The 11,593-nt window shown below is 45.6% G+C and overlaps 2 pseudogenes; both read left to right on the top strand.

The window, feature by feature from the left end:
• The first annotated feature begins 328 nt into the window (after positions 1 to 328).
• Positions 329 to 447, top strand: LOC147732635 (5S ribosomal RNA; annotated as a pseudogene).
• A 554-nt stretch (positions 448 to 1,001) lies between these two features.
• LOC147732634 (5S ribosomal RNA) lies at positions 1,002 to 1,110 on the top strand (annotated as a pseudogene).
• The last annotated feature ends 10,483 nt before the right edge of the window (positions 1,111 to 11,593 follow it).

Raw genomic sequence — 11,593 nt, 5'->3', positions numbered from 1 at the left:
TACCAGTTTCTATAAACTTTTGTCGGAAGGGGGTCCTTACCCCTAAAAAGGTTTTACAAGGGGGTCTCGGCATCAAAAAGTTTGAAGACCTGTGCCATAGAGTCTCACCACTCTTAAAGGAACTGATCTTGCCTGATCTCACCAGTTAAGCAGGGTCGGGCATGGGTAGTACCTGGGTGGGCTACCACCTGTTGATACCAGGTGATGTAGGATCTTTTTTTTAAATTTATTTTGCTTTAAGTGGATGAGAGTGGCTTGTCTCACTTACTATGGCCTGCACTGAAGTAGAATGAGAAAAGATAAGAGCCACAAAGTCAGTGTTCTTCATGCCTATAGCCATACCACCCTGAAAGCCCGTGATCTCGTCTGATCTCAGGAGTTAGGCAGAGTCGGGCATGGTTAGTACCTGGATGGGAGACCACCTGGGAATACCAGGTGCTGTAAGCATTTTTTTGTTCTTTTAGTTTTGCTTTAGGTGAATGAGGGTGGCTTGTGTCTCTTGCTATGGCCAGCACTGAAGTGGAATGAAAAAAACTAAGAGCCCCAAAGTCATTGACAGCCATACCACCCTGAAAGTACCTCATCTTGTCTGATCTTAGTAGTTAAGCAGGGTCACACCTGGTTAGTACCTGGTTGGGAGACCGCTTTGGAATACCAGGTGCTGTAGGCTTTTTTTCTTTTGCTTTAGGTGGATGCAGGTGTCTTTTCTTGCTTACTATTGCCAGCACTGAAGTGGAATGAAAAAATCTGAGCCCCATAGTCATTGTTATTCATGCGTACAGCCATACCACCCTGAAAGCACTTGATCTCGTTTGATCCCAGTAGTTAAGCATTTGTCGGGCCTGGTTAGTACCTGATGTCAGACCACCTAGGAATTCCAGGTGCTGTAGGCTTTTGTTTTGTTTTGCTTTAGATGGATGAGGGTGTATTGTCTTGCTTACTATGGCCAGCACTAAAGTAGAATGAAAATAAACTAAGAGCCCAAAGTCAGTGCTCTTCATGCCTATAGCTATACCACCCTGAATGCAAGTGATCTCAGTAGTTAAGCAGGGTTGGGCCTGGTTAGTACATGGATGGGAGACCGCCTGGGAATACCCGGAGCTGTAGGCATTTGTTTATTTTTTTAGTTTTGCTTTAGGTGGATGAGGGTGACTTGTCTCACTTACTATGGCCTGCACTGAAGTAGAATGAAAAAAGCTAAGAGCCCCAAAGTTAGTGTTCTTCATTCCTACAGGCATACCACACTGAAAGCACCTATAACAATACAATCTTTATTCGGCAAGGCATACAACCATAAAAGATAAAATAGATTAAAAACGAATAACAGAGTAATAATAAAAGGGCTAATTCATTTTGTCATCAGTGTGAGGGTAACAGCACATTATACAATCCTCTTGCAGGGTCTCTAATTTATGCCTTAGACTCAATGCTTACTGTTATTACCCAGTGCCTAATTCAAACCTTTAACAATTTACAGAGCACACCCCTCTGTCTTAATCGTTCCGAGATTTCCTGGATCTCACCAGTGCTCTTAAAAAGTGTATAACCACAGGTAAAGTGTGTTCAGTCTGCAAAAGTTGCATGTGCAAGAGCGCAATTCGAGCCTGTCTAAAACCCATCCCTTCTAAATATGGTTTAAGATACAATTGCCGGGGATTTGTAAAATATTTACGTAAAAGGACAAAATGTAAAATGTGCTGTGGAGACATATTGTCGCAGCCACAGGGTCCTCTATCTTCAGTTCGCGCTACAAATCTGATAGGTACACCCACTAAATGATGGACTATATTAAATCTAAAGCGCATAATTAAAAAATGGTCATAAGCACTAGTTAAAATAATTAAATAATGTTCAATTCCTTGCACTGATTTCACTAAAGCATGCGCTCTAACTGTCGGTTTTAACAATTCCTTGTCTTCTCGTTCCATACTGGCCTTGTTAAAAAAGAGATCATTGATTAATTTTTTATCCCCTATCTTCACTGAACTACAGTTTGTAAACAGGTGCGGTCTTCCTAGGCTACACAACATGTCTTTGATATATCTTAGCCACAGTATTCTTGGTGCATGCTCTAATGAGAGGGAATTCCGGATTATCTCCTGATTAAGGGAGGCCTCCTCTTTTGCCCACATGTTCAACCAGTAGTGAAGGGGTTTAACGGCTACTAGATCCTCCACCTTCCTTACCCCAAGTTCTTCATGGACTGTAATAACCATCTCAGATATTGTGTGTCGTATGAAGCCCACCTAGACCCTTATTGCCCCAGATTTCACTCGCATGCACTGCTTTAGAAACACAAATTGATTGGTATAATTTTTAAATCACCCTGGGTGTCCATGTGCCTAGTCTATGTGCAAAGCTTGCAATAACCCCCATTGACTTCTTTGTGTCCGCCACCTTCTCTTCTTTCAGAATGTTCCAATTTAATTTGGCGTCAAATAAAACAATGAGGTATTTAAGATCTGGGACTTTAGCTATGTTATGGGTGCCTACCTTGTAAAAAGTATTACTCTTCCCTCGACAGCCCACTTCCATCACAAATGACTTTGCATAATTGGGGGACAAATCCAGTCCCTATATGAAGGAGACAAAACCATCAATTAAGATTGGCAATGCTCTTGGGGTTAATGCTATAAGCACGGCATCATTTGCATAAAGCAGGGGGTGTGGCTTGACCAGAGCCGATGGTGCACGCGTGAGCAGTGAGCTCTGCATCAGCCTAGCCGTTATCCTGCACAAAATGATGCCCTGAGCCCGGCAGCGCATTGCTGATGACACCCCAGAAGCGGGGGACAAGGAGAGGGAATCGACTGGCCCGAATGCCTTGCCGGTCCTCGCCTACAATCTGTGCTGGAGGAATTCTCTCGAGGGGCAGAGATGGCCTAAAATGGCGGCGGGCGAGGTGCTGCTGCGTAGCTGAACCTAATCCCTGAATTAGGCTTACATCGCCCTTAGGTGTGGAGTTGGAGCGTCACCAAGACTGGCGGCACCCCGCTGCTGCTGTGAGTGGTAGTGGAGCTGAATCGAAGGTCAGGCGGGGGACCGCGCCTTCCGACTCAGTCGGCCGCCGCCTTGGCCTAATGGACTGGGAGACGAGAGTGCCCTGCACTGCGGACAATGGAGGCCAGGGACTGCGGTGGGACCCAGCTGGGATAGTGGTGAGTCGGTGGACTCCTGGGGGGCACGAAGCTGGCCCGGGGAGCGTGCCCAGCAGTAAGGCAGTGGGCGTCTGAGCGGGGAGTGAGCAGTGGGCGAGGGCGCTGCCCGGGACCGGGTGTGGAAGAGTGACTGTTGGATCTTCTCAGGGGCCCATCACGGCACACTGGTCGGGTGCCGTGAGGGAGGGGGCTGGATCAGCAAGGTGCACCAGAAGCACTGGGACCTGGTGAGCGCACAGAGAAGGCAACGCTGTAGTGCCCACGGAAGAGAGTGAGTGCCAGTGGAGTTGAAGGAGGCGCCCGCTTGATTGGGACCCATGACTGTGGTGGGGGCCCTATTCCTACGACTGGGGAGCAGCTGTGTGAGCAGGGAATGGAGGCATGAGAGGTACCACCCTGGAAAGAATCCCAATGGCAAGTGAGACTATTGGGGACTCTGGTAGGACTGATTGCCAACCTGGTGGGGATAATATCGGTCGGAAGGTGGATCGCGCCTGCCTGCTCCACGGAGTGTTGGGCAAGCAGTTAGCCTGAGGCTGGTCCGGTGGAGGGCCTTCCCGGCAGAGAATAGACCCAGCGGGCGGAGGTGGACCCTGACTCCCCAGACAATGGTGGGGGATCTGTGGCTCCTACGTATGGGTGAAGAAGGAGGCTGGTAAACCCGGGCCGTTGGCTTCACTGGAGAGAGGATTGGAGAGCAGAGGAGGCCATCTTTAGCGACCGCACTGATCGGGTGGATGGGAGCGAGGCCCTGTTAAATCCGGGGTGGATGGTGCTTCATCCCTCTGCTGGCACAAAGGAGTCGGGAGCGGAAACGCCCAGGAGGCGCAGTCAGGGCCGGCCTTCAGTGAGAGCGAAGAGGAGCGGCTCACTGCTAACATGGGCAAGACCAAGGATCACTTGGCCGGTGCCACCCAAGAACATGAAGATGATCCTGCGCCCCCCTCAAGGGTGCTCCAAGATGACCAAATGCAGCAACAGTTCCAGCAGATACTTGAGGCAACTGTGGACACGAAAGCGACTCTTCACCAGGATATCAGCACGGTAGCAGTCGAACATGGCTTACTGCAGGATGAGCATGAGAAGCTGTCGGAGAAGGTTAAGAAGAACGAAACCGCCATAGCAGAGATGGCACTGGTGAAAAAAGAAGGGACGCAGCAGATGAAGGCCCTGGCGGAGAGAGTGGGTGTGCTGGAACGCAGAGCCGAAGATGTGGTAGGGCGCAACCGCCGGAACAAGGTGCGGGTGGTGGGTCTTCCGGAGGGGACGGAAGGAGGTGACATTGTGACCTTCCTGGAAAACTGGTTTAGAACTGTCGTGGCTCCGGAGGGCCTCACTGCCTTTTATACCCTTGAAAGAGCACACAGGGTCCCGGCCAAGCCGTTGGCCCCTGGACGACCACCGATACCAGTGGTGGCTCGTCTACTCCATTTCAGTGACCGGGCAAGCGAGAATGGGGGGGCCCTTCACAGTGGACAACGCAAGGGTCACGCTGTTCCCAGACTACACACTAGAGGTGCAAAGGAAGCAGGTCTCCTATCTGGCATTTAAGAAGGCTCTCTGAGAAGAGGGCCTTCAGTACTCCCTGATGTTTCCAGCGAGGCTGTGTATAGTTCTGTATGGTACCACGCACTATGTTGACTCCCCTAATGAAGCATGGGAATGGCTATAGTCCTACAGGAAGGAGGTGCTGAGCGGAGGGAACCCTGGGGGTTCACAGGAGGGGAATATGAACAGGCCGATGGGCTCCCGCAGGCGTCTCCGCAATTGAACTCAGAAGAAGCCCACCGTTTCTCAGATGGTGCTGGAAAGGGCAGAGGCACTACAGGGAGGGGTGGCGCTGGCGCAAGACCAAGCTGTGGTGTTGACTGGGACTCAGTGGGTAATGACTCGGACACTTCGCAGGGTAGCATGGTTTGCAGGCCCGAGGTGATGCTGCAGACGGCGGATGGCATAATCTGATGGGGGGGTCAGGTTGATGACAAAAGGGGGATTTGTTTACTGATCATGAGGTCTCGCTGGGGGGCTGATGCACATGGCGAAGAGGGATCCAAGCCAGCCATGTTCCCCATTCCCTCTATAGCTGACAGGGGAATTTATGTGCATTAAGGTTTGGATGGGTACTAGTTCCAGAGTAGCTGTCCTTGGGAGGGGGAGTTGGTGATGTTATTTAGTTTTGGGGTTTAATAGGGCCAGGCATGTCGCTAGAGCAGCTTTTGGAGTTGAATACCTCACATGGTTGGGATGGGGTCCACCAATAACCTGAAGTGTCTTTCATGGAATGTGCAGGGCATGCACTCTATGTGGCGTCAACAAAAGTATTTGTATTTGTATTTGTATTTGGTGGATTTATAAAGCGCAAATTGTTGCCCGTGGGCATCCAAGCGCTAAGGAACCAGCTGAGGGAGACCTTGGAGGAGGTCTGGACCGCATAGAATTACAGAGGGGAGTGAAATAGGAATGTTTTTAGCTGTTTACGAAAGGATGAAAGGTTGGGTTCAGCTCTGAGATGGAGGGGGAGGGAATTCCAAGTCCTTGCGGCATTATAGGCGAACGTCCTTACGCCAGATCTAGCTTTTTTTATTCTGGGGGTCGAGGCCATAAAGGTCTGGCTAGAACAAAGATTTCTGCTGGGCTGATAATGGGTGATTAGGTCGCGGGTGATCATGGGACCTGAGTCCCAGAATGCCTGATGGGCGATACACATTGCTTTAAAAAGAATTCGCTGACGTACTGGCAGCCAATGCAGGCTGAACAGTCCAGATTTTACTGATTGCCTGCGGGGAAGCTGAAGCAGAGTGCGAGCCGCGCAATTCTGTACCGTCTGCAGTCTGCGTAGGGTATACTCAGGAGCGCCAAGATAAAGAACGTTATTAAAATCCAGGCGTGACTGTATGAGGGCTTGCTTGTCCTGCATAACATGGGGTATGCATTGGTGTTACGTACAATTCCCAAGTTTTAACCCTCATGCACGTGTTGGAAAATTTCGATCTTGTAGCGGTATATCTTGATTTTCCGCTGTCCCTTACGCGTGTTCGCATAATCACGGGGTTTAGGTAGTATATGCGACCTCCATCCAGGAGGTGTTACCCTTGTTAGAACAGTAGTGATCAGAAATGGTGATGGTGAAGTGATAAGGTGAAAAAGAAGCTAAAAATCGTTCTCTATAACAGAAAATTAATTTTAATAGTTCTGGTTATTAGAGGACAGTATTAAAAAGTGGTGAGTGAAATTAGAGCGATTATGACTCTATTCACATATGATGTGTGGTATAGGTCGACATGTTTCAGCCCTCCAATAGCCAAGAGGTCTGTGGGGCTTTCATCAGGACCACGGTGCTTAAGTGAGAAGAGACATACTCACGTCTCTATTGGTTCAATGAATGTCGTAGAATTTCACATTATGTAGTTCTACACCAAGATCAAAAGTATCTGTGTGATATAAAAAAGACAAATCTAGACAAGGGGAAGGGTAATGGGAAATACAATTAAAAACAATTAAAAAACATTCGACATCTCTTTGTAGATTTTTAACTTCCTGTGTCGAATGAATAGAATACGTTCAGCTGACCACTCTTACAACCCAATAAGGGTCAACCCTCTCATGGTTGGCGAATTAACAAGAAACGGACTATATACATTTTAGTTTGTTTGGTCTACAGGGATATCAAAATGCACTTGCATGCAAAATTGGTTGTTACGCTGAAGGTTCTGCATACTAGGATCCTTAGCATCATGTGATGCATTACACATAAAACATGGTTATTAAACATACCTTGTCATTCGGTTTAAGTAAACCTCAACGGGAACCAGCCGGGTCAAGGAGGTTTTCTACAACAACAGGTAGTGATTTTATAATAAAAACAGTGTGAATTGGCGGGATACGTTACGGTTTTGTCGAGCATTCTCTCCGCTACCTCAACTACTCCATGCGCTGCTTGTGCTGACACTGCCGATTCTGGTCCCGGAACCTGGTTGTACTTCCGGAGACTGAATTTATTTGGTCGGCATAGAGAGTGAAGAAAGACTTTTGTCTCAAAAAGTAATGACAGATTAAACAGTATAAGTAGATCAAAAAGAGTTGTCTTATTTGTGATCAGCCAACTGAGACCAGCTATATTTATTTAAGTGTTCGATTGTATCTCGGAGCTTAGTATTGAATGTTATTATGCCGTTAGTAAGAGAACAGGAGTTGGGTAGAAAGTTTATTTTTACACCACGGTCCCAAGGATATCTTTATCAGATTATTGCACTGTCTCGAGGTGGTCGCAAAACGGAAGAGTTTATATCATTCCTAGTAACCATTTTAGTGTTTTGATACTTATGGTTGAATGGAGGTGGAATCCTTGTAAACCAGTTTGTATCTTCGCATCATTTATAAATGCTACCCCATGGAATGGTATAGTTTAATCCGTTGCGATCGGTGCCTAGCCTATGCACCCACCTCTGTTCCTTTTCGAAAAGAATCTTCTCGGCATTATGATCTTTGTGGGTTAATGTTTCTAGGACCACCCACTTTAAGTCATTCACTGTGTGTTGTGCCTCCAGATAGTGATTCGACATTTTGGTTGTTGTTTTCTTACATTTAACGTTACTTTTATGTTCGCACATACGCTGTTTGATCTTCCGGCATGTCATACCTATATAGCGTTTGTCACAAGGACAGGTTATCATATAGATGACGTGACTGGTGTTGCAATTTGTGTGATGTAAGAGTTTCCACTTGAAATTAGGTAGGAGTTGTATTTCCTTAGTGGTCTTTGTGAGAGGACAGACTGAGCATGACCCGCATGGGAAATGACCTTGCACTGGACTGGTATCCCAAGGTGAATTTGTAATTGTCAGTGGTTTTTTAGGTGCAGGCCTCGTATGTACCAATATATCTTTTAGGTTGCGAGTTCGTTTATTCGCAAACCTAGGTTTCGGCCACTGAATGTTTGCAGAGGTCAGTATTTTCCAGTTTTTATTTACAATTTTTTTCAGTTTGTTGCTTGCTGGGCCATACGTCGTTACACATGTGATGACATCTTGACTTTGGTCTTGTGTTGTTGTTTCTAGCAGGCAGTCTCTCTGTTGATTACGGGCTCTCTTTTTGCATTTTTCTACAATTCTCTTTGGGTAGTGCCTCGCTTCGAGTTTTTCACTTAGTTCGTCTGCTTGTTGTTTGAATTCTGTCAATTTGCTACAATTCCTGCGGAGCCGCAGGAATTGGCTGTATGGAAGGTTCTCTCTCAACGGTCTTGGGATACCAGTCCAGTGCAAGGTCATTTCCCATGCGGGTCATGCTCAGTCTGTCCTCTCACAAAGACCACTAAGGAAATACAACTCCTACCTAATTTCAAGTGGAAACTCTTACATCACACAAATTGCAACACCAGTCACGTCATCTATATGATAACCTGTCCTTGTGACAAACGCTATATAGGTATGACATGCCGGAAGATCAAACAGCGTATGTGCAAACCTAAAAGTAACGTTAAATGTAAGAAAACAACAACCAAAATGTCGAATCACTATCTGGAGGCACAACACACAGTGAATGACTTAAAGTGGGTGGTCCTAGAAACATTAACCCACAAAGATCATAATGCCGAGAAGATTCTTTTCGAAAAGGAACAGAGGTGGGTGCATAGGCTAGGCACCGATCGCAACGGATTAAACGATACCATTCCATGGGGTAGCATTTATAAATGATGCGAAGATACAAACTGGTTTACTAGGATTCCACCTCCATTCAACCATAAGTATCAAAACACTAAAATGGTTACTAGGAATGATATAAACTCTTCCGTTTTGCGACCACCTCGAGACAGTGCAATAATCTGATAAAGATATCCTTGGGACCGTGGTGTAAAAATAAACTTTCTACCCAACTCCTGTTCTCTTACTAACGGCATAATAACATTCAATACTAAGCTCCGAGATACAATCGAACTCTTAAGTAAATATAGCTGGTCTCAGTTGGCTGATCACAAATAAGACAACTCTTTTTGATCTACTTATACTGTTTAATCTGTCATTACTTTTTGAGACAAAAGTCTTTCTTCACTCTCTATGCCGACCAAATAAATTCAGTCTCCGGAAGTACAACCAGGTTCCGGGACCAGAATCGGCAGTGTCAGCACAAGCAGCGCATGGAGTAGTTGAGGTAGCGGAGAGAATGCTCGACAAAACCATAACGTATCCCGCCAATTCACACTGTTTTTATTCTAAAATCACTACCTGTTGTTGTAGAAAACCTCCTTGACCCGGCTGGTTCCCGTTGAGGTTTACTTAAACCGAATGACAAGGTATGTTTAATAACTGTGTTTTATGTGTAATGCATCACATGATGCTAAGGATCCTAGTATGCAGAACCTTCAGCGTAACAACCAATTTTGCATGCAAGTGCTTTTTGATATCCCTGTAGACCAAACAAACTAAAATGTATATAGTCCGTTTCTTGTTAATTCGCCAACCATGAGAGGGTTGACCCTTATTGGGTTGTAAGAGTGGTCAGCTGAACGTATTCTATTCATTCGACACAGGAAGTTAAAAATCTACAAAGAGATGTCGAATGTTTTTTAATTGCATTTCCCATTACCCTTCCCCTTGTCTAGATTTGTCTTTTTTATATCACACAGATACTTTTGATCTTGGTGTAAAACTACATAATGTGAAATTCTCCGACATTCATTGAACCAATAGAGACGTGAGTATGTCTCTTCTCACTTAAGCACCGTGGTCCTGATGAAAGCCCCACAGACCTCTTGGCTATTGGAGGGCTGAAACATGTCGACCTATAGCACACATCATATGTGAATAGAGTCATAATCGCTCTAATTTCACTCACCACTTTTTAATACTGTCCTCTAATAACCAGAACTATTAAAATTAATTTTCTGTTATAGAGAACGATTTTTAGCTTCTTTTTCACCTTATCACTTCACCATCACCATTTCTGATCACTACTGTTCTAACAAGGGTAACACCTCCTGGATGGAGGTCGCATATACTACCTAAACCCCGTGATTATGCGAACACGTGTAAGGGACAGCGGAAAATCAAGATATACCGCTACAAGATCGAAATTTTCCAACACGTGCATGAGGGTTAAAACTTGGGAATTGTACGTAACACCAATGCATACCCCATGTTATGCAGGACAAGTGATCCTTTCTTATTGATCAAAAATGTTAAAGAAAATAGGAAATTGATTGGATCACACATTTTCCTATCCCCCTCCATTGATCTTGAGTTATAGCAGCGTGCAGCTGTGGGAGTCTCTGGTTGCGCATGGTAGTTTGCCTTCTACACTCAAGAAGAAACTCAACATGGCAGACAACCTTGGATTGAGCTATTCAGCAGAAGAGATAGACGAAATACTCGCTCGACCACCACTGCTCCTAGATAGGGACCTCTCCCAGACATTGGCGAATAATAAAGAATGGGACGAACTCACAGAACTAAAGAAAGAACAAGTAAGAACTGCAGTACACGGGATAATAATGACAGAATACCTCAGAGTCAACGCAGCACCCAAAGGCCTCTGGGTTACAAATGCGCCACGTATTTTTCTCAAAGACTTAGCCTTCCGTAAAGATTGGTCAGCAATATCCTGGAAGTGTACTAGAGATTATCTAGTACTAATAATCAAAACAGCTTCTAAAATTACAGATGAACTGACCATTAAGATCCAAATCATCAAAACAAAATTGAATAACATGGTCCACGTAACCGTTTACAAACAACGGCTGGATGAAATTAATAAAGAAATGAGCCAATCGCAAGAATTCCTAACACAACAAAAATTGCAGAAACTAGGAAAAGAACTTAAAAAGTTCTCTCTGGAGAAAATACACCCCTACAGCCACAAAGACTTTGACCCTAAAGACAACACCTCTAACGATGGTTCCAATAGTGGGTCTTCTACAGATGGATCCGACTGGAGCGGAGACGACTTCTCAAATAACCAAAGAGGAAGGAATCGCAATAGACGAGGGAATCGTCGAGGCCGCAGTTATTGGCGGGCACCTCAATATCAGATGAATCCAACAATGTTCCCATTCCCACCTTTCAATCCCCATTCCCAAGGTTGGGTAGATCCCTACTTCCAAGGACCACCCCAAATGAATCATCAGATGCAACAACCAATGGGAAGTAACTACCAACAAGGCCCTCAGTCTTTTTTAGGGAGAGGCCAGAACAGTCGAGGCCCAAAACAAAGAGGCGTAACCTGGCAAGATCAAGCACGCCAGGTACAAACGAGGAGTGTAACCAAAGGGAAAACAGGAGCGAACACAACACCCTCGTCGTGAATCTGACTGAAAAAATACTAACAAAAGACCAAGAAGAAGTCTTAAACAAAGGCCTTGGATATGTTCCTACACCTAACCTAGACACTTTCAAAATGAAATGTGAAGTTGCAGAGTTCTGTAGAAAATTGAAATTAAAAGC

The sequence above is a fragment of the Lissotriton vulgaris genome, chromosome 2_1 (genome assembly GCF_964263255.1).
Source record: "Lissotriton vulgaris chromosome 2_1, aLisVul1.2, whole genome shotgun sequence".
In the NCBI taxonomy this organism is placed as follows: Eukaryota; Metazoa; Chordata; class Amphibia; order Caudata; family Salamandridae; genus Lissotriton; species Lissotriton vulgaris.
Note: the sequence above shows the minus strand (reverse complement) of the source record. Positions and strands in the feature narration are given on the sequence as shown.